At 40.9% G+C, this 20,966-nt stretch overlaps 1 long non-coding RNA gene across 5 annotated transcripts in view; it reads left to right on the top strand.

Annotated features, from left to right (window-relative positions):
* LOC309842890 overlaps positions 1 to 20,966 on the top strand; it is a 256,676-nt gene that overhangs the window by 145,836 nt on the left and 89,874 nt on the right. For all 5 annotated transcript variants that reach the window (XR_014299824.1, XR_014299825.1, XR_014299826.1 and 2 more), the window contains exon 3: positions 5,045 to 5,125. This is a non-coding gene — a long non-coding RNA (uncharacterized lncRNA). The remainder of the gene's footprint in view (positions 1 to 5,044; positions 5,126 to 20,966) is intronic.

Here is a 20,966-nt window from a genome sequence, read left to right as displayed (position 1 = left end):
CTAGGTTACTCAGCTGGGTAGCATTAGAATCCAGACTAAAACATTTTCCAGCATTTCTTATTACAACATAGCCTCAATTATTAAGGCCCTTTTAGGTCAATTACACAATTTAAAATTCTCAACTGGGGAAGCTAAGTGCTCCTTAACCCCATTCTCCTAATATATTCCTATTAGAAATACCTTTCTTGATACCCTGGATTCAGACCTTGTGGTTAAGAATGCTAACTGAATCTCCAAGTCACCAAGGGCTTCTATGGCAGGAGTATGATTTGCCTACTCTCTAGGCACTAGACATGACCTTCACTCTTCAGCATTTTAACTGGGATTGGGTTGGTGCAACAGAGCACTTTTTGAAATTTAAATATGGGAACTCTTTTAAGAATTATTATTTTATCCTTCAGAAATGTGTGTGTGTGTGTGTGTGTGTGTGTGTGTGATGAGCAAGGGAGTTATAGGTTACTTGAAAGAGTGGTTCAGAGGTGAGAACTTGGGGATGCTGCTGGGTTTTGCATTCCTGTTGAAAAGTCATCAGAAAATAGTAAGGTCAACTCTGAATTCTGCCAAGTTTTGCCTTCCATGCTGCAGAATGAAATGAGGTAATGTACTTTATGAACTGTGAAGAGCTACAGAAGTGTGAGGCATTTTTAGAATCATTGATTTATGGAAAAGGGAGGCCTTTAGAAATGATGTAGCCCTCCCACTTTCTCATTTCACAGAGAGGAGAAGTGACTCTCCCAAGGTCATAGCTAGAAGGTAGCCAAGATTGGCCTTGCTCTGTCTCTAGCTCATAGCTTGCCTCTTTTCACACATATTCTACAATCTCACCAAATAAAGTGTCCCTGAAAGGGCTGGACTCTCCCCTCTTCTGTGCTTTTGCAAACGCTCTTCCCCATGCCAGGATACCTTGTCCTTTATGATGCCTGGGATACTTCCTCATCCTCAGCTGATAACCCTCTAGTCTCCTATCTCTGTACTTTTAATGTCTGGTCACAATATAAAACATGTAGAAGACATAGCTCTTCCATTGAAGACATTTACCATGAACTATTTCCATTTCAAAGCGATCCCTTTAAGTACATGTCCCCACTCACAGAAATGATTACTGCTGGAGATCTTTTAGGTGGTGGGAGGTGGGATTGGAACACCGAGAAGATCCTCCTACAATCCTCTTGGTTCTCTCCAAATTACAACTCATAGGTCATGTCCTACTCTACCAATATTTAAAGTCAGGGAGGGAGTTTAATCTTGGTGATATGAAACATCCTGCAATATCTGTTAGAAGAAAATTTATTTTTTCTCAGAGATTAAGTTGCAGAGAGGTGGATTTTAACTCAGTTCAAGGAAGACCTTTCCTATCAGTTAGGGCTAAACATCAATGGGTGGGAGTGCATCCCTTAGGAAGTGGGGATCTCCCTGTTCCAGGGAATGTTCAAACACAGCACCCAGCAGCAAGCTGGGCTGAACCACATACCTCCAAGCTTCCATCTGGCTTTGAGGTCCTTGAGTCAATAAATGAGTTTTTTCACATTGCTACTATTGCAGTTTTAGGTCTGGATCCCACAAAGTGAAGGAGAGAGTCTTTCCTGTGGACCTCTATCAGTGTGTTAGTTTAATCAAGACTGGAATGATCAAGTGAAGGTTTCTTGAAATGTTAAAAAAAAAAAAGAAGTCATAATTGTGGTATAAGTATATATGTGTTTGTGAGTATGGAGAGGCAGGAATATAGACATATCATCTTTTTCTTTTCTCCTTCATCTCTTCCTCTCACTGGCAATGCTACAGAACACTTCGGTACACATATATTGAGCTCATATTCTGTATCTCACTTTCTAAACTAGATGTTGGGCTACAGATTAAAAGATGAATAAGATTTGGACTCTTCCATTTGCTCAGTTTAGTAGAAAGAGAAAGACATCTCTTTCACTTAGCCCTCAGCTGGTTCAGTATCTTAATCTGTCCCTAACAAAAGATATGCATTTTCTCCCCATCTTTAATGAATTCCCACATATTTTTTTGGAGTGTTTTGGCAAAGCTTAGTCCCTGAAAGAAATAGATGGCATACTCAAACTGGGTGATTAGGGCAGACCTGAATAAAGGATTAATTTTCAAAGGTATGGATAGGGTGTGTGGAGACCACAAGGAAAATAGTGTCCAGGGCTATGAGCAGCTGGATATTTTACCCTTGTGTGTGAGGGATAGAAGGAGAAAGCAGTTTACAGAATCTAATGGTATAGAAAATGGTATGGAGCGGGCCACTTGGCAGGAGTTGTGACCTTTTACCAAGTACGTGGCCGCCTGAGATGACTGCAGAGGAGGGAGCTTGAGATGACTCTTCTTTCTCTTGGATCTCCTAGATGTCCTTCACCATTTAACTCAACTAGAAGTTAGGGAAGAAGCCCTTTGATAGAGTCTCCAAGGCACATAGCTGGTGATAAGAGATCAGGAGTGGATCTGGGATAACAAACTGGAGATAGATAGTTCATTATACTGGATAAAATAAGCCATTTGTCTGTCTGTCTGTCTTTCATCATTTACATACTGTACATACATACCATTCAATCCTATAAAGAGATGGTCAGGGGCTCCTCACTCTGTATGCATGAATACCTATATGCTTCCTCCCATCCCTCCAAATTTATAAGAACTCACTGGTGTCAGATAATATATGAAATACATCATCTACTGTATTTTCTTATATCAACTTCACAATCATGACTCAAAGTAGGTGAAGAGACAGAAAAAAATGAGAATAAAATCTCTCTGACTCCAAAGTATCTGTAGCATGCCAAATTTCTGAGCAGTGTGAACATGTTTGCTTTGGCCTGTTCACTGGGCAGTATCCTCCAGAGACAAACTCTCCTTTGGCTCGACACCCTTCCAAGCTCCATCTACCCGACCAACCATGATTCTTCACTCCTGACTCATGTTGGTTTTCTCTTCTAGTAATCCTTTATAGAACCTCCCAGCTAGTGGTATGCTCCTCTCTTATTCTCCCTTATGTACACTGGCCTCAATTCTCATGTGGCACCAACCATATTGAATTTAATCACCTTGATTATTTTTCCTGTGAAACTATAAGAAATTTGAGATCAGGGATCATTTGTTTTTCATTTATATGTCTATAGAGACAGTGTCTGCCATGCACTAAAACTCAGTATTTCTTAACTGAATGATTAAAAAACAAGGCCTCTTTCTATAACTAAAAAAGATCAGGTGGAGGGATGCTAGGAAGATAATGTGCAGAATATCTTTTATTTTTCAATGTTTCAGGAACATTCAAATTCAGGAAACCCAGTAGGTTCTACAATCAGATAGACTGAAATGATGTCATGAAAATCCCACTGTTATCACCCATGAGAACACCATCCTATTGTAGTTAATGGAAATAAATGTACCATTTAGTACTTTAAATCACGAAGCAACATAACTGCCTTCTATTTGTAGTGACTTTCTTGTGCCCTCATTATTTCTCACTGCGGATGTCTGTTCCTGATCTTGTTGATTCAGCATAAGGGGGTGCATCCAAAAGACATAGATGAGGTGCAGAGAGGTGGCAGAGTTGGAGAAGGAGGAATCTGGAGTCATCTGAGGAGTAGAGAAGGATCACTCATGATTTCTCCACCCTTACCTGCATGTCTTCCCTTAGCAAATTCATCACATTGCAATGCTTTACACATCTCCCCACTGGACCATGAGCATCCCGAGGGTTAGTGTCACATTTAGCTTACCTCTGGGTCCTCATTTCCTGGTATAAAATGTTGGACATCGAGGATCTCAGTGTGTATGGTATGTAAATGATGAAAGACAGACAGACAGACAGATGCCCTAGATTCTTTCTAGCCTCTATTCCTTATCCAGAAGAATGACTGAAAGAGTGAGAGAGGGAGTTAGAACCCAGTGAAGAAGATGATTGAATTTTGGGGGTAAAACCCCAGACAATTTTTTTTTTCTTGGTGCTATCCTTTTCTCTCTGACAGCTTTTTTTTCTCCCCCTGTGTTGACATCCATCGCTGTAAAACCAGGCACCATAAGCCCTGTATTTGTTTGGTTCAATGTGATATCCTCACTGTTTTGTAGAGAACTTGGCACATCGTTGTAACTCAGTATTTCTTAAATCAAGTTAAACTATCTGGGCTTTTACTCCTCCTCTCAACATTTGGTCCCTCCTACCTACCTCCCCAGCCAAGGCTGCATACACACCCTGAGCTGCCTTGTCCCATGGACATTCCAAAATGAAATAGGATGGGGCTATCTTTCATGTTGTAAAAATTTTCCATTCATAAATATTCCCTTCATGTAAGTGGGGAGAGGGCAAAACAGGGAGCCTGACATGGGCCTCAATCCCAGGACCCTGGGATCATGACCTGAGCCAAAAGCAGACGTCCAACTGACTGAGCCACTCAGGAGCCCCTATTTTTCTGGTTTTTTTGTTTGTTTGTTTGTTTGTTTATTTTGTTTTAACTAAGAAACTCTTGTTTATATTCAGAAGCTCAATGTGTAAGACAGGCAAAAATCAGCTGCTCTGGTTAAAGTAGCATTGGAGACACTACCACCAAACTCAAACACAAATGGCTCCTGGGGAGCACAGTTTGCAAACCGTTAATGTAATAAGTCTTTGTTCAAAGCCTTCTAATGAGGGTGAAGGGAAGGATCAATTGAGATTGAGCTCTTATTCATCTTTCCATGTGAGACTACCTAATGGTGGTGGTAGTTATGAAATAGTTGTGCCTCGTAGACGGGAATTACAAAGAAGATGGGGAGGCATGCTAATATGGAGGCAGAGGTTCCAGGTTCAGGGCTCAGAGCTGCCAATTCTTAAGGGCAAGTTATTTTTTCAAAACCTCTAATTCAGTCTTTATTTCTTCAAGATATAAATGTAGCTTCATAATATCAGTGGTGAACAAGCTATTTATATTCTAATATTGTCAGGAAATAAAAAATGTTTAAGTGCTACTTATTTAAATAATTCAAAGTGAAAATAACTTTATGGAATTCTATGGAAAATTATATGCTTATAACATATATTATCTTCTTTATCAAATAGGATATTTTCGATGAGAAACATGGAAGATTTCTAAGCTACTAAAACTGAATCTCAGCATATTTGAGAAATGGCATTAGAGAGGTAAGTTTGTAGTATTCCATTCTGAAATTGTAGAATAGTTTAATATTCATTGTTCGCATGTGTTGTCTATTCATTAATGAAAAATCCTTGCAATGTGTTATAATTGATGGGGAGACTTGAAGAGGTAAAGTGATTTCTCCAAGTCATCCAGTAGGTTTGCCACAGATTTGGAACTCAAAGTAGTTAACTCTAGTTAAGGCAATGTTCACTAACTATATTAACAAAGGCAAGACTAACAGGTATAATAAATGGACCTCTAAATCCCAATGGTTAATACTATAAAAGTTTTTTTCTTGCTTATCTGAGAGCCTAATGTGTATGCTTATGGTTTGGGGGTCTTTTCTAATTATCAAGTCAGGAGCCAAGCTCCTTCCATCTGTAGTTGTATGGTCTTAAATTCATGGCCCCCAGGTTACCTGGGGGTCATCCCCATTCTATTCAGTTGGAAAGGGGGAAACACACAAAGGATTGCATGAAGAACACTTTTATGGAGCAAGGCTAGAAATGACTCACACCATCTTCCATGGTCTTGGACAATCACATGACCATTCTTGACCCCAAGTGGGCTGGGAAATGTACTCTCACTGGTAGGAAAGGAAGAGGGCATGATAACCTTCCACATTAGTGTTGTGAGCATCTTGGGGACTAGGACTAGGTATTATTTATCTCTGTGTATTGAACATGTGCTTTTGTATATGAGTATGTGCTGAGAATCTTCCCACCATCAGAACATTGCTCTGGTGTTGTTAAAAGGTCTTCTTCCTATTGGTCAGATGGAGTGTGAGATCCTAATTCCTCTCTCTCTGCTTCTGGTAGTATCCTACTCCTCCCCCATCCCCATTCAAATGTATACAGCTGCAGCTGCCATATTGTTGAACATAATCTTGCTTCTCTAGACACAATGATTGGTACAAGATTATGAACTCTGTGCAGTATGAGGCTCAGTAATGGTTGGTAGCCATGTTTTCCATTTTGCAGAAGGCACTCAACAATGATAGATAAGGAAGCCAGCAGTGCAAAACCAGAGAGGTGCAAAAAAGAGATGAACAAGTCCTTATGGTTCATGTTCCTGATTCCAATGGCTCCAAGACTCAGCTATAGTCATACATTCCTGCAATTTGGTTCAAGGCTTCCACCTATGTGAGATAATCCAGTATCCTTCTAATAAATATTTTCTTTGCCTGAGCACATCTGAATTGGGTATACACCTAAAGCAATCACAAGAGACCTGATCATGTGGTTTAACAGCATAGGATGAGCCAGAACTCTGCTGCCTTCCAGAAGGGCTTTATCACTCCAGTGGGTTGTAATGAGCTCATTCTCCTCCCTGCAAGCCATTCCACCAACAGTGAGGAAGGGCACAGTTCCTCCCATGGGATTCTTACAGGAGGATATTGTTCCTGAATAATCTAAGAAAATTTTCTGTGTGGTTGCATGGTAGGCTTTTTCTTTCTCTTTCATTTTCTTCCTGAAACCAAAATCCCTGATTGTATTTCCAAGTGTATTGAAGGTCTTATCCAGAAGCTATGTGGGCCAAAAAAGATGCTGGTTCTGGGTTCATTCTTATCTCTACCAGATGATCCGTGGCATCCTTTCCTACTCTGAGCTTTATACAAGTGTTATGGGTTGGAAAACAAACCCTTTAAGAATGATGTAGTGTTCTTCCTTATCCCTGACTACAGTCTTTAGTTTAAAATCTAATTTATCTGATCTGAGAATCACTACCCCACCTTTCTTTTGAGGCTCACTGACATGAGAGATGCTTCTCCATCCCTTCACTTTTAGTCTGGATGTATCCTTAGGTTCCAAATGGGTCTCCTGTAGACAACATATGGGCGGGTCCTGTTGTTTTATCCAATCTGCAACCCTGTGCCATATTATGGGAGTGTTTAGGCCATTCACATTGGGAGTAATTACTGAAAGATACATTTTTATTGACATCATGTTGTCTGTGAAGTTTTTGTATCTACAGATTGTCTCTGTAAATTTCTGTTCTATGACACTCTTGGGTTCTTTCTTCTTTTATAGAAACCCCCCCCCCTTAATATTTCTGGTAGTGCCGGCTGTTGGTCACATACTCTTTTAAACCTTGAAAGCTCTTTATCTCTCCATCCATTTTGAATGTCAACCTTGCTGGATAAAGTCTTCTTGGCTGCATGTTCTTCTCATTTAGTGCTCTGAATATGTTTTGCCAGCCCTTTCTGGCTTGCCAGATTTCTGTGAACAGGTCTGACATTATTCTGATGGACTTTCCTCTGTATGTAAGGAATCTGTTCCCCCTAACTCTCTCAAAAGCTCTTGTCTAAAATTATGATTCATTAGTCTCACAATCAAGTGTCTCGAGGTCTTTCTAGATTTGTTGATCTTGGGGGGTGATCTTTCTGTCTCTAGGACACGAACGCTGGTTCCATTCCCCAGACTGGGAAAATTTTCATGGAGAATCAATGTACAAAAATCAGTTATTTTCTTATATGCTAAAAATGAAAATATAGAAAGGGAAATTAGAGAATTGATCCCATTTACTATAGCACCAAGAACCATAAGATACCTGGGAATAAACCTAACCAAAGAGGTAAAGGGTTTGTATTCAGGGAACTACAGAACACTCATGAAAGAAATTAAAGTAGACATAAAAAGATGGAAGGGCATTTCATGCTCACGGATCAGAAGAACAAACATTGTTAAAATGTCTGTACTGCCTAGAGCAATCTATACTTTCAATGCCATCCTGATCAAAATTCTACCAGCATTTTTCAAAGAGCTAGAACAAACAATCCTAAAATTTGTATAGAACCAGAAGAGACCCTGAATTGCTGAGGAAATCTTGTAGAAGAAAAACAAAACTAGGGGCATCACATTGCCTGATTTCAAGTTTCACTACAAAGCTGTGATCACCAAGAGAGCATGGTAACTGGCATAAAAACAGACACATAGACCAGTGGAACAGAGTAGAGAGCCCAGGTGTGGGCTAAAGTCATATGGTCAAATAATCTTCAAAAAGGTAGGAAAAAATATCCAGTGGAAAAAAGACAGTCTCTTCAATAAATGGTGCTGGGAAAATTGGACAGCTATGTGTAGAAGAGTGAAACTTGACCATTCCCTTACACCATACACAAAGATAAACTTGAAATGGAAAAAACATGAGACATGAATCTACCAAAATCCTAGAGGATAACATAGGCAGTAACCTCTTCACCATCAGCCACAGCAACCTCTCTCAAGATGTGTCCCCAAAGGCAAAGGGAACAAAAGTGAAAAGTGGCACTTCATCAAGACCAAAAGCTTCTGCACAGCAAAGGTAACAGTCAACAAAACAAAGAGACAACCAACGGAATGGGGGAATATATTCACAAATGACACCACAGACAAAGGGCTGATATCCAAGATCTATAAAGAACACCTCAAACTCAACACACACAAAAAAGATAATAACATCAAAAAATGGGCAGAAGACATGAACAAAGAAGACATACAAATGGCTAATAGACACACAAGAAAAGTTCATCATCATTAACCATCAGAGAGTCAAATCAAAACTACATCGAGATACCACCTTACACCAGTTAGAACGGCCAAAATTAACAAGACAGTAAACAAGTGTTGGAGAGGATGTGGAGGAAGGGGATCCCTCTTACACTGTTGGTGGGAATGCAAGTTGGTGTAGCCACTTTGGAAAACAGTGTGGAGATTCCTTAAGAAACTAAAAATAGAGATACCTTGTGACATGCAATTGCACTACTGGATATTTACCTCAAAGATACAGATGTAGTGAAAAGAAGGGCCATCTGTACCCCAAATGTTCATAGCAGCAATGGCCACAGTCGCCAAACTGTGGAAAGAACCAAGATGCCCTTCAAAGGACAGATGTATAAAGAAGATACAGTCCATATATATACAATGGAGTATTATGCCTCCATCAGAAAGGATGAATATCAGTTTTTGTATCAATATGGATAGGACTGGAAGAGATTATGCTGAGAGAAATAAGTCAAGCAGAGAGAGTAAATTATCATATGGTTTCACTTACTTGTGGAGCATAAGGAATAACATGGAGGACTTTGGGAGATGGAGAGGAGAAGTGAGATGGGGGAAATTGGAGGGGGAGACAAACCACGAGAGACTGTGGACTCTGAGAAACAAACTGAGGGATTTGGAGAGGAGGGGGATTGGGGGTTTGGGTGAGCCTGGTGGTGGGTATTATGGAGGACATGTATTGCATGGAGCACTGGGTGTGGTACATAAACAAAGAATTTTGAAACACTGAAAAATAATAAAATTAAATTAAATTAAAAAAAAAAAGAAACTGGGCAGCTATATGTAAAAGAATGAAACTCGACCATTCTCTTACACTGTACACAAAAATAAACTCAAAATGAATAAAAGACCTCAATGCGAGACAGGAATCCATCAGAATCCTAGAGGAGAACATAGGCAGTAATCTCTTCGATATCAGCCACAGCAACTTCTTTCAAGATATGTCTCCAAAGGCAAAGGAAACAAAAGCGAAAATAAACTTTTGGGACTTCATCAAAATCAAAAGCTTCTGCACAGCAAAGGAATCAGTCAAGAAAACGAAGAGGCAACCCATGGAATGGGAGAAGATATTTGCAAATGACAGTACAGACAAAGGGTTGATATCCAGGATCTATAATGAACCCCTCAAACTCAACACACACAAAACAGATAATCATATCTAAAAATGGGCAGAAGATATGGACAGACACTTCTCCAATGAAGACATACAAATGGCTATCAGACACATGAAAAAATGTTCATCATCACTAGCCATCAGGGAGATTCAAATTAAAACTACATTGAGATATCATCTTACACCAGTTAGAATGGCCAAAATTAGCAAGACAGGAAACAACATGTGTTGGAGAGGATGTTGAGAAAGGGGAACACTCTTACACTATTGGTGGGAATGCAAGTTGGTGCAGCCACTTTGGAAAACAGTGTGGAGATTCCTCAAGAAACTAAAAATAGAGCTTCCCTATGACCCTGCAATTGCACTACTGGGTATTTACCCCAAAGATACAGATGTTGTGAAAAGAAGGGCCATCTGTACCCCAATATTTATAGCAGCAATGGCCAAGGTCGCCAAACTGTGGAAAGAACCAAGATGCCCTTCAACGGATGAATGGATAAGGAAGATGTGGTCCATATATACTATGGAGTATTATGCCTCCATCAAAAAGGACGAATACCCAACTTTTGTAGCAACATGGATGGGACTGGAAGAGATTATGCTGAGTGAAATAAGTCAAGCAGAGAGAGTCAATTATCATATGGTTTCACTTATTTGTGGAGCATAACAAAAAGCATGGAGGACATGGAGAGTTAGAGAGAAGGGGGTTGGGGTAAATTAGAAGGGGAGGTGAGTCATGAGAGACTATGGACTCTGAAAAAAAATCTGAGGGGTTTGAAGTGGCGGGGGGGGTGGGAGGTCGGGGTATTATAGAGGGCACGGATTGCATGGAGCACTGGGGGTGGTGAAAAAGTAATGCTACTGTTATGCTGAAAATAAATAAATTTAAAAAAAAAGAAAGTGGAAAAATAATTATTTCTGAAGTATCTCTCTTTTTACAAAGTGACTCTCCCATACATTTTTTTAAGGCTCTAAGGAGATGAATGACTCCATCACACATGAGCTTGGTAGCCCAGTGACCTGTAGGATTTCTGTTTCCTCATTTGTAAAATTCGTGATTGGTGAAGATTACATTCTGTTAATGTATGCAAAACACCCAGCCAAGGACAGGAACTTGCTAAGTATTAGTTTCTCCCTCACACCTCCTCACATTACCTATCTCTATATTCAGGGCTCTCAGCAGCAGCGGGAGCTTAAGGCAAGTGGAACAGTTGGACAGTGTTTTTGTCCAAATTCTCTCAGGAACAACCACCTCATCCCCCTAATCCTCCGATTGGCCCTCCTCTCCTTCCTCTCTCCTTAACCCCTCCATGTCTCCTCTCTTTTTTGGTGCATTGTCCTTGTATTCTCCCACAAGCCCCGCTCCCTTCCCTGGTGCCTCTCCCCTCTTCCTGCCAGCCCCAGCTGCTGGTATGCCTGGCTGTTCAGATGCTATTGATTTTCTTCTATAAAAGATTGCTCAATTCATTTTCTCCACCTCGGCCCAGCGCCAGACCTCAGGGTAGGCCCCATGATGACCGAGTTGATTATGTGCACTGCTTCCCCTGAAGGACTGCAACCACATTGCCTCTCGATTCCCAGGCAGAATAAGACAGTGAAGGTGAACATGATTCATAAACTCTGCAGAACTAAACAGAGAGCAGTGGACCCTGACTTACTCATCTCCATATTTACAATGCCTAGCACAGGGCCTGGCACCAAGTTGGTGTTAATAATATTTGTTGAAATTAAATGAATCTCTTTTCTTAGCTTCACAGCATTCTGGGCACACAAGGAGGATCTCCATTGCTTCTGATTGCCTGCAGCAGTGGTTTGCAGCCCTGGCTGCACATTAGAATCACCTGGGGACATTTAAAAAAAAAATACCTATGGTCTGGTCTTACCCAAGACCAATTAACCTGAAATCACTATCCGTATGGCCTGAGCATTGGCCCTCTGAGCTTGAAGGGTGACTCTAATCTGTGCCCATTGTGGGTTTATGAGAGCTTGAAGGGTGACTCTAATCTGTGCCCATTGTGGGCTTACAAGGTAAGACCAGGTTCCCAGGCTGGCACTCAAGGTCTCCATTCCATGTGTCCCTATAGTTTCCTATAGTTTCCAGGATCATCTCCTTCCCCTGTAATCCACATACTCCATGTTCTTGCTACTTTGGCCTTTTTTTTTTTTTTTTTTTTTAGTTTCACTGGTAGAATTTATTGATACATCAGTTGCCTATAAGACCCAGTGCTTATTACATCAATTGTCCTCTTTAATGCACATGTACCCAGTCATCCCTTCTTCCTCTACTCACCTCCCCTTAAGCAACCCTGTTTGTTTCCTAGAGTTCAGCAACTCTTATGGTTTGCCTCCCTCTAAATTTTAATCTTATTTTTCCTTCCCTTCCCCTTCCTTTGACCTTCTTGCTTTTCCCCTTGGGCATCACTATGCATTTGTCCCTGCCATTTCCCCTTCAAGGACTACGCTTCCCTAGTTGCTCTCCCTGGAAGCTCCTACTCATCCTTTAAGACCCGGATTAAATGCCACCTTTTTTGAGAAGATTTTCTAGCCTTTCCAAGACTCTGGTGCTCCAGATTCTCACCTCTGCCTTATATTCTCTTCTCTGAATGGGTTTGAATGATAACTTCCCATTTTTGTTCTGTCCCAGATTTAGTTTCTTTCACTCTGACAGGTCCCTACTGCCTAAAAGTCCAGGTGGAAGTTTAATCTGGCCGTGTACTGTAGCTTTGTCCTTGGCCAGGCCCTTTTGGGGTCTTCTTTGGCTGTAAGCTTTGAACTCCACTTGCCTAATTCATCTCTCTATCTTTTCTTGGCTCCCAGAACCCCCGCACAGGTACAGTGGCTGGGATTGCACATCTCTGAAAGAGGCAAATCGCACTGGTAACAATGGCTCAGACTCACTGAGTGTTTATTATGTGCCACGCTGAAGTGCTTCACTGTATTACCTCCCATAACCCTTTACTATTGAGTCATGGGGACTTAACAACCTTAAGTGAATTGTCCAATGGCAAGTGGGCAGCAAGAGGGAAAGTTGGAATTTCCCTGTGGCTAGCAGTCTCCAAGTCTACATTTCATGCCTACATAATACTTGAATGCTTCTCTGTACATTTGGTTTTCATCCTGTTGTTACATTCCTGTGCTGGAACATAATTTATTGGTTGGTGTGTCTGGTCTAACCCCCTACTCTGTGACCTTCTCAAGGTCAAGGGATGAGGCGTTCAAGTCTATATTCCTAGCATTTAGTAAATTGCCTGGCATGGGACAGAGGCAAAATAAATGCTTGTGTTATAAATAAATACATGGCTGCTAGAGCCTTAAGGGAGACTGGTAGGGAAAAGGAGACAGAGCAGTCTAGACCACAGTCAACTGAAAATCCCACTCTCCTAGGGCTCTGATTGGTGAGATCCATTAGGCAGGAAAGGCAGATGGGTGGAGGAGTAGGGGCAGCAGGCCTGAGGGCGCCTTTCCCTGGTTCCCTTGAAAGCCAGCGTCTGTCCTGTCCTGTCACCCAGCAGCAAGAGAACATTTGTTCCCCGAAGGACCGGCGCTGTGCCAGCAGCAGGTGGCGGCCTGTCCACTGGGAGGGAGGCAGCAGGCGGGAGCACTGATGTGTGCCTGACACAAGATGCTGCAAGTCTGCTCTCCGCACGGCCGTGACAGCAGCTGGGACAAGGTTGCAAGCCACCATTCTGTAACCATTAAAAACCAGTTGCTGTCCCTTTCATAATAATAAATTAAAATATCACTCCAAATTGTGCTGGTTTCAGAGAGCAAAAAAACACACAAAACACAACAAAATCGCCACAAGAAACAACAACAGCAACAAAGAAGCCACCAAACAGTGTTGGACCATATGTTATCAGTTGGATTGTCTATAAAATTGATAGTTTTCTTGGTAATTACAGAAAAGCTTTATGGCTGCTTTTCAAGATGCAATTTTTCATTTCCTTACAGGAAAAAAAAAAAAAAAAAAAACAACAAACCTACCATCAACAGACAACGTACACATTTGGAAACAAGAAGATGAGAAGGAGAGCAGAAGCAACGTATTTCTGCCTGCTGAAACCTCAGTGTTTTTACTAAACCAAGTCATCAGTATCTCTTTTAACAACCATCCGAAAATATGCACATTGGATATTGGCAGGACCTGTGTGGAAGCCTGGGGACCTCTGTGGCCTCATGTGCTTTGAGCTTCTGCAGGCCACTTTTTAACGGAATGACCAGATACAGTGTCTGGGAGCCCTTCACCTGTCTGCAGTGGGCAGCTGAGTGCCCTCCAGAAGATGGAAGTGGATTCATGACATATCTCTTCTGATCTTGTAGGATCTTTTGCTGTGAATTTTGGCTTCTTGAGAAGCCAGCTCACACATTGCCTCCGGTGGCTGCCCTCCTGTCTCTCTATGCTTGGTTCCATTTATTGACAGTTTCTTGTTTATTCTCCAAAGCATCACTGACAGAAGGCAGCTCTATGGAACAGATTTTTACTAAAAGTTTAGGGATGACTACAGGATTATAGCACAGAACGGGAAGCGACCTAAAACGGAAACTGAATTATTAGAAGTCTTAAAGACTGCCAGCCTTTATTTCCCACAAGGGAAATCTTCCCTTGCCGTGTATATTTAGGTCCTACTTAGGCACTTACGGATATGTTTCATTTGACCACGGCTCCAAAATTCCCATTTATTTATGTGTAGTGCAAATCAGCATGCTCTCTCTCTCTTCTTTCTTTCTTTCATTCTTTCTTTCTTTCTTTCTTTTTTTTTTTTTAAGATTTTTATTTATTCACTTGACAGACAGAGATCACAAGTAGGAGGAGAGGCAGGCAGAGAGAGAGGAGGAAGCAGTATCCCCGCTGAGCCGAGAGCCCGGTGAGAGGCTTCAACCCAGGACACTGAGATCATGATCTGAGCCAAAGGCAGAGGCTTTAACCCACTGAGCCACCCAGGTGCCCCTCATTCTTTCTTTCTTTTGTAAGTTCTTACCCATCCAGAACAACATAGGAGGGTACAAAATTTTTTTTTCTTGTAAACAGTTTCTAAATTGTATTCCAAAAGAAATAAGAATCTAGATTTTATAAATACTAAGAGAGAATCTGGAGAAGTTTGATATCAGATTCTTACTGTTCAATATCACTACTACTATGACCATTAAAACTACCATACTATACACTGAAAAAGTTGGGCTGTTCTAAATGTTATTTATTTATTTTTAGAGAGAGAGAGAGAGAGTGAGAGTGAGCGCACCGTGGCTGGGGTGGTTTGGGGCAGAGGGAGAAAGAGAATCTTAGGCAGGCTCCATGCCCAGTGTGGAGCCCAAGGTGAGGCTCTATCTCACAACCCTGAGAGCATGACCTGAGTTGAAATCAAGAGTTGGATGCTTAGTTGACTGAGCCACATGGATTTCCCCAACGTTGGGCCCCTCTGTGCCCCTGAGTTTAGAGGCCAAGAACTCATGCTCTGAGCCCTGGCCTGAGCGGCCTGGGGCTGGGTGGGAGAGTGGCCGTGTGGCAGTCATGGAAAGGTTACACAGTGATCCATTTGAAATGACTTCTTTAAAAGGGAGCTGTAAGTATGGCAGATATTTAAATTTTCAATCTGGTCTCTGCTAGGATAAAGCTGGGTCTTTCAGTTAAGGGGATAGTGCTGATACCCTGGCTGTGTGCTTAATCAACAGAAGCATAAAAATGTCTCAGTAGGGGGCACCTGGGTGACTCAGCGGGTTAAGTGTCTGCCTTCGGCTCTGGTCATGATCTCAGGGTCCTGGGTTGAAGCCCCACATCGGGACTTTGCTCAGCAGGGAGCCTGCTTTGCCCCCTGCCCCATCTCTGCCTGCCACTCTGCTTACTTGTGATCTCTGTCTGTCAAATAAATAAATAAAATCTTTCCAAAAAAATGCCCTCGTGGCATAAAGGTCCTCTTCCACACTTGAAATCATAGTAAATATGAGAGATGGTCTCTGAGGTCTTGTTCCTGACGAATCAAAATGAATTCTTCCAGGCAAACTGCAGGTTTTTCTGTGAGATTGGCAGGATACCTGGTATATAATGGATGCTTCACTGCTAAATGAGTAGATGAAACTAATGGTGTATCATGATAGAAGCTTTTATGCATATTATTCCCGTACTCTGGAATGTCTTCCTTAAACATCATGCATGTGTACACACACACACACACACACACTCTGTCTCTTCTAACTTGGTAAATTCCTACTGACCCCTATACATTCTCTTAGGCTCCTAAAGTCTATGCCATAATACTTGTAGAATTTGCCTCTTACACTCTATGATCATGTCACATTTGTAATTGTAGTGTTTAAATACGTGTGTCCACGTATTTGTGATCACTTGTGAAGCTCTTTATTGGTCTCCATATTTTCAACTTCCGGAGGGGAGGCTGTCTCTGTGTCATTGTTTTTTTTTGTTTTGTTTTTAATTTTTTATTTTTTATAAACATACATTTTTATCCCCAGGGGTACAGGTCTGTGAATCACCAGGTTTACACTCTTCAAGGCACTCACCAAAGCACATACCCTCCCCAATGTCCAGAATCCCACCCCCTTCTCCCAATCCCCCTCCCCCCAGCAACCCTCAGTTTGTTTTGTGAGATTAAGAGTCACTTATGGTTTGTCTCCCTCCCAATCCCATCTTGTTTCATTGATTCTTCTCCTACCCACTTAAGCCCCCATGTTGCATCACCACTTCCTCATATCAGGGAGATCATATGATAGTTGTCTTTCTCTGCTTGACTTATTTCACTAAGCATGATATGCTCTAGTTCCATCCATGTTGTCGCAAATGGCAAGATTTCATTTCTTTTGATGGCTGCATAGTATTCCATTGTGTATATATACCACATCTTCTTGATCCATTCATCTGTTGATGGACATCTAGGTTCTTTCCATAGTTTGGCTATTGTGGACATTGCTGCTATAAACATTCGGGTGCACGTGCCCCTTTGGATCACTACGTTTGTATCTTTAGGGTAAATACCCAATAGTGCAATTGCTGGGTCATAGGGCAGTTCTATTTTCAACATTTTGAGGAACCTCCATGCTGTTTTCCAGAGTGGCTGCACCAGCTTGCATTCCCACCAACAGTGTAGGAGGGTTCCCCTTTCTCCGCATCCTTGCCAGCATCTGTCATTTCCTGACTTGTTGATTTTAGCCATTCTAACTGGTGTGAGGTGATACCTCATTGTGGTTTTGATTTGTATTTCCCTGATGCCAAGTGATATGGAGCAGTTTTTCATGTGTCTGTTGGCCATCTGGATGTCTTCTTTGCAGAAATGTCTGTTCATGTCCTCTGCCCATTTCTTGATTGGATTATGTGTTCTTTGGGTGTTGAGTTTGCTAAGTTCTTTATAGATTCTGGACACTAGTCCTTTATCTGATATGTCGTTTGCAAATATCTTCTCCCATTCTGTCAGTTGTCTTTTGATTTTGTTAACTGTTTCCTTTGCTGTGCAAAAGCTTTTGATATTGATGAAATCCCAATAGTTCATTTTTGCCCTTGCATCCCTTGCCTTTGGCGTTGTTCCTAGGAAGATGTTGCTGCGGCTGAGGTCGAAGAGGTTGCTGCCTGTGTTCTCTTCAAGGATTTTGATGGATTCCTTTCTCACATTGAGGTCCTTCATCCATTTTGAGTCTATTTTTGTGTGTGGTGTAAGGAAATGGTCCAATTTCATTTTTCTGCATGGGGCTGTCCAATTTTCCCAGCATCATTTATTGAAGAGGCTGTCTTTTTTCCATTGGACATTCTTTCCTGCTTTGTCAAAGATTAGTTGACTGTAGAGTTGAGGGTCTATTTCTGGGCTCTCTATTCTGTTCCATTGATCTATGTGTCTGTTTTTGTGCCAGTACCATGCTGTCTTGATGATGACAGCTTTGTAATAGAGCTTGAAGTCTGGAATTGTGATGCCACCAACGTTGGCTTTCTTTTTCAATATCCCTTTGGCTATTCGAGGTCTTTTCTGGTTCCATATAAATTTTAGAGTTGTTTGTTCCATTTCTTTGAAAAAGATGGATGGTACTTTGATAGGAATTGCATTAAATGTGTAGATTGCTTTAGGTAGCATAGATATTTTCACAATATTTATTCTTCCAATCCAGGAGCATGGAACATTTTTCCATTTCTTTGTGTCTTCCTCAATTTCTTTCATGAGTACTTTATAGTTTTCTGAGTATAGATTCTGTGCCTCTTTGGTTAGGTTTATTCCTAGGTATCTTATGGTTTGGGGTGCAATTGTAAATGGGATTGACTCCTTAATTTCTCTTTCTTCTGTCTTGCTGTTGGTGTAGATAAATGCAACTGATTTCTGTGCATTGATTTTATATCCTGACACTTTACTGAATTCCTGTATAAGTTCTAGCAGTTTTGGAGTGGAGTCTTTGGGTTTTCCACATATAGTATCATATCATCTGCGAAGAGTGATAATTTGACTTCTTCTTTGCCGATTTGGATGCCTTTAATTTCCTTTTGTTGTCTGATTGCTGAGGCTAGGACCTCTAGTACTATGTTGAATAGCAGTGGTGATAATGGACATCCCTGCTGTGTTCCTGACCTTAGCGGAAAAGCTTTCAGTTTTTCTCCATTGAGAATGATATTTGCGGTGGGTTTTTCATAGATGGCTTTGATGATATTGAGGTATGTGCCCTCTATCCCTACACTTTGAAGAGTTTTGATCAGGAAGCGATGCTGAACTTTGTCAAATGCTTTTTCAGCATCTATTGAGATGTATCATATGGTTCTTGTTCTTTCTTTTATTGATGTGTTGTATCACATTGACTGATTTGCGGATGTTGAACCAACCTTGCAGCCCTGGAATAAATCCCACTTGGTCATGGTGAATAATCCTTTTAATGTACTGTTGAATCCTATTGGCTAGTATTTTGTTGAGTATTTTCGCATCTGTGTTCATCAAGGATATTGGTCTATAGCTCTCTTTTTTGATGGGATCCTTGTCTGGTTTTGGGATCAAGGTGATGCTGGCCTCATAAAATGGATTTGGAAGTTTTCCCTCCATTTCAATTTTTTGGAACAGTTTCAGGAGAATAGGAATTAGTTCTTCTTTAAATGTTTGGTAGAATTCCCCCGGGAAGCTGTCTGGCCCTGGGCTTTTGTTTGTTTGGAGATTTTTAATGACTGTTTCAATCTCCTTACTGGTTATGGGTCTGTTCAGGCTTTCTACTTCTTCCTGGTTCAGTTGTGGTAGTTTATATGTTTCTAGGAATGCATCCATTTCTTCCAGATTGTCAAATTTGTTGGCGTATAGTTGCTCATAGTATGTTCTTATAATAGTTTGTATTTCTTTGGTGTTAGTTGTGATCTCTCCTCTTTCATTCATGATTTTATTTATTTGGGTCCTTTCTCTTTTCTTTTTGATAAGTCGGGCCAGGGGTTTATCAATTTTATTAATTCTTTCAAAGAACCAGCTCCTAGTTTCGTTGATTTGTTCTATTGTCTTTTTGGTTTCTATTTCATTGATTTCTGCTCTGATCTTTATGATTTCTCTTCTCCTGCTGGGCTTAGGGTTTCTTTCTTGTTCTTTCTCCAGCTCCTTTAGGTGTAGGGTTAGGTTGTGTACTTGAGACCTTTCTTGTTTCTTGAGAAAGGCTTGTACCACTATATATTTTCCTCTCAGGACTGCCTTTGTTGTGTCCCACAGATTTTGAACCGTTGTATTTTATCATTTGTTTCCATGATTTTTTTCAATTCTTCTTTAATTTCCCGGTTGACCCATTCATTCTTTAGAAGGATGCTGTTTAGTCTCCATGTATTTTGGTTCTTTTCAAACTTCCTTTTGTGGTTGAGTTCTAGCTTTAGAGCATTGTGGTCTGAAAATATGCAGGGAATGATCCCAATCTTTTGATACCGGTTGAGTCCTGATTTAGGACCGAGGATGTGATCTATTCTGGAGAATGTTCCATGTGCACTAGGGAAGAATGTGTATTCTGTTGCTTTGGGATGAAATGTTCTGAATATATCTGTGATGTCCATCTGGTCCAGTGTGTCATTTAAGGCCTTTATTTCCTTGCTGATCTTTTGCTTGGATGATCTGTCCATTTCAGTGAGGGGAGTGTTAAAGTCCCCTACTATTATTGTATTATTGTTGATGTGTTTCTTTGATTTTGTTATTAATTGGTTTATATAGTTGGTTGCTCCCACGTTGGGGGCATAGATGTTTAAAATTGTTAAATCTTTTTGTTGGACAGACCCTTTGAGTATGATATAGTGTCCTTCCTCATCTCTTATTATAGTCTTTGGCTTAACATCTAATTGATCTGATATAAGGATTGCCACTCCTGCTTTCTTCTGATGTCCATTAGCATGGTAAATTCTTTTCCACCCCCTCACTTTAAATCTGGAGGTGTCTTCGGGCTTAAAACGAGTTTCTTGGAGGCAACATATAAATGGGTTTTGTTTTTTTATCCATTCTGATACCCTGTGTCTTTTGACAGGGCCATTTAGCCCATTCACATTCAGGGTAACTATTGAGAGATATGAATTTAGTGCCATTGTATTGCCTGTAAGGTGCCTGTTACTGTATATGGTCTCTGTTCCTTTCTGATCTACCATTTGTAGGCTCTCTCTTTGCTTAGAGGACACCTTTCAAGATTTCTTGTAGAGCTGGTTTGGTGTTTGCAAATTCTTTCAGTTTTTGTTTGTCCTGGAAGCTTTTAATCTCTCCTTCTATTTTCAATGATAGCCTAGCTGGATATATTATTCTTGGCTGCATGTTTTTCTCGTTTAGTGCTCTGAAAATATCATGCCAGCTCTTTCTGGACTGCCAGGTCTCTGTGAATAAGTCAGCTGCCAATCTAATATTTTTACCATTGTATGTTACAGACTTCTTTTCCCGGGCTGTTTTCAGGATTTTCTCTTTGTCACTGAGACTTGTTCTTTGTCACTGAGACTTGTAAATTTTACTATTAGGTGACGGGGTGTGGGCCTATTCTTATTGATTTTGAGGGGTGTTCTCTGAACCTCCTGAATTTTGATGCTCGTTCCCTTTGTCATATTGGGGAAATTCTCCCCAATAATTCTCTCTAGTATACCTTCTGCTCCCCTCTCTCTTTTTTCTTCTTCTGGAATCCCAATTATTCTAATGTTTTTTCATCTTATGGTGTCACTTATCTCTCGAATTCTCCCCTCGTGGTCCAGTAGCTGTTTGTCCCTCTTTTGCTCAGCTTCTTTATTCT

The sequence above is a fragment of the Mustela nivalis genome (assembly GCF_964662115.1).
Source record: "Mustela nivalis genome assembly, chromosome: 10".
Lineage (NCBI taxonomy): Eukaryota > Metazoa > Chordata > Mammalia > Carnivora > Mustelidae > Mustela > Mustela nivalis.
Note: the sequence above shows the minus strand (reverse complement) of the source record. Positions and strands in the feature narration are given on the sequence as shown.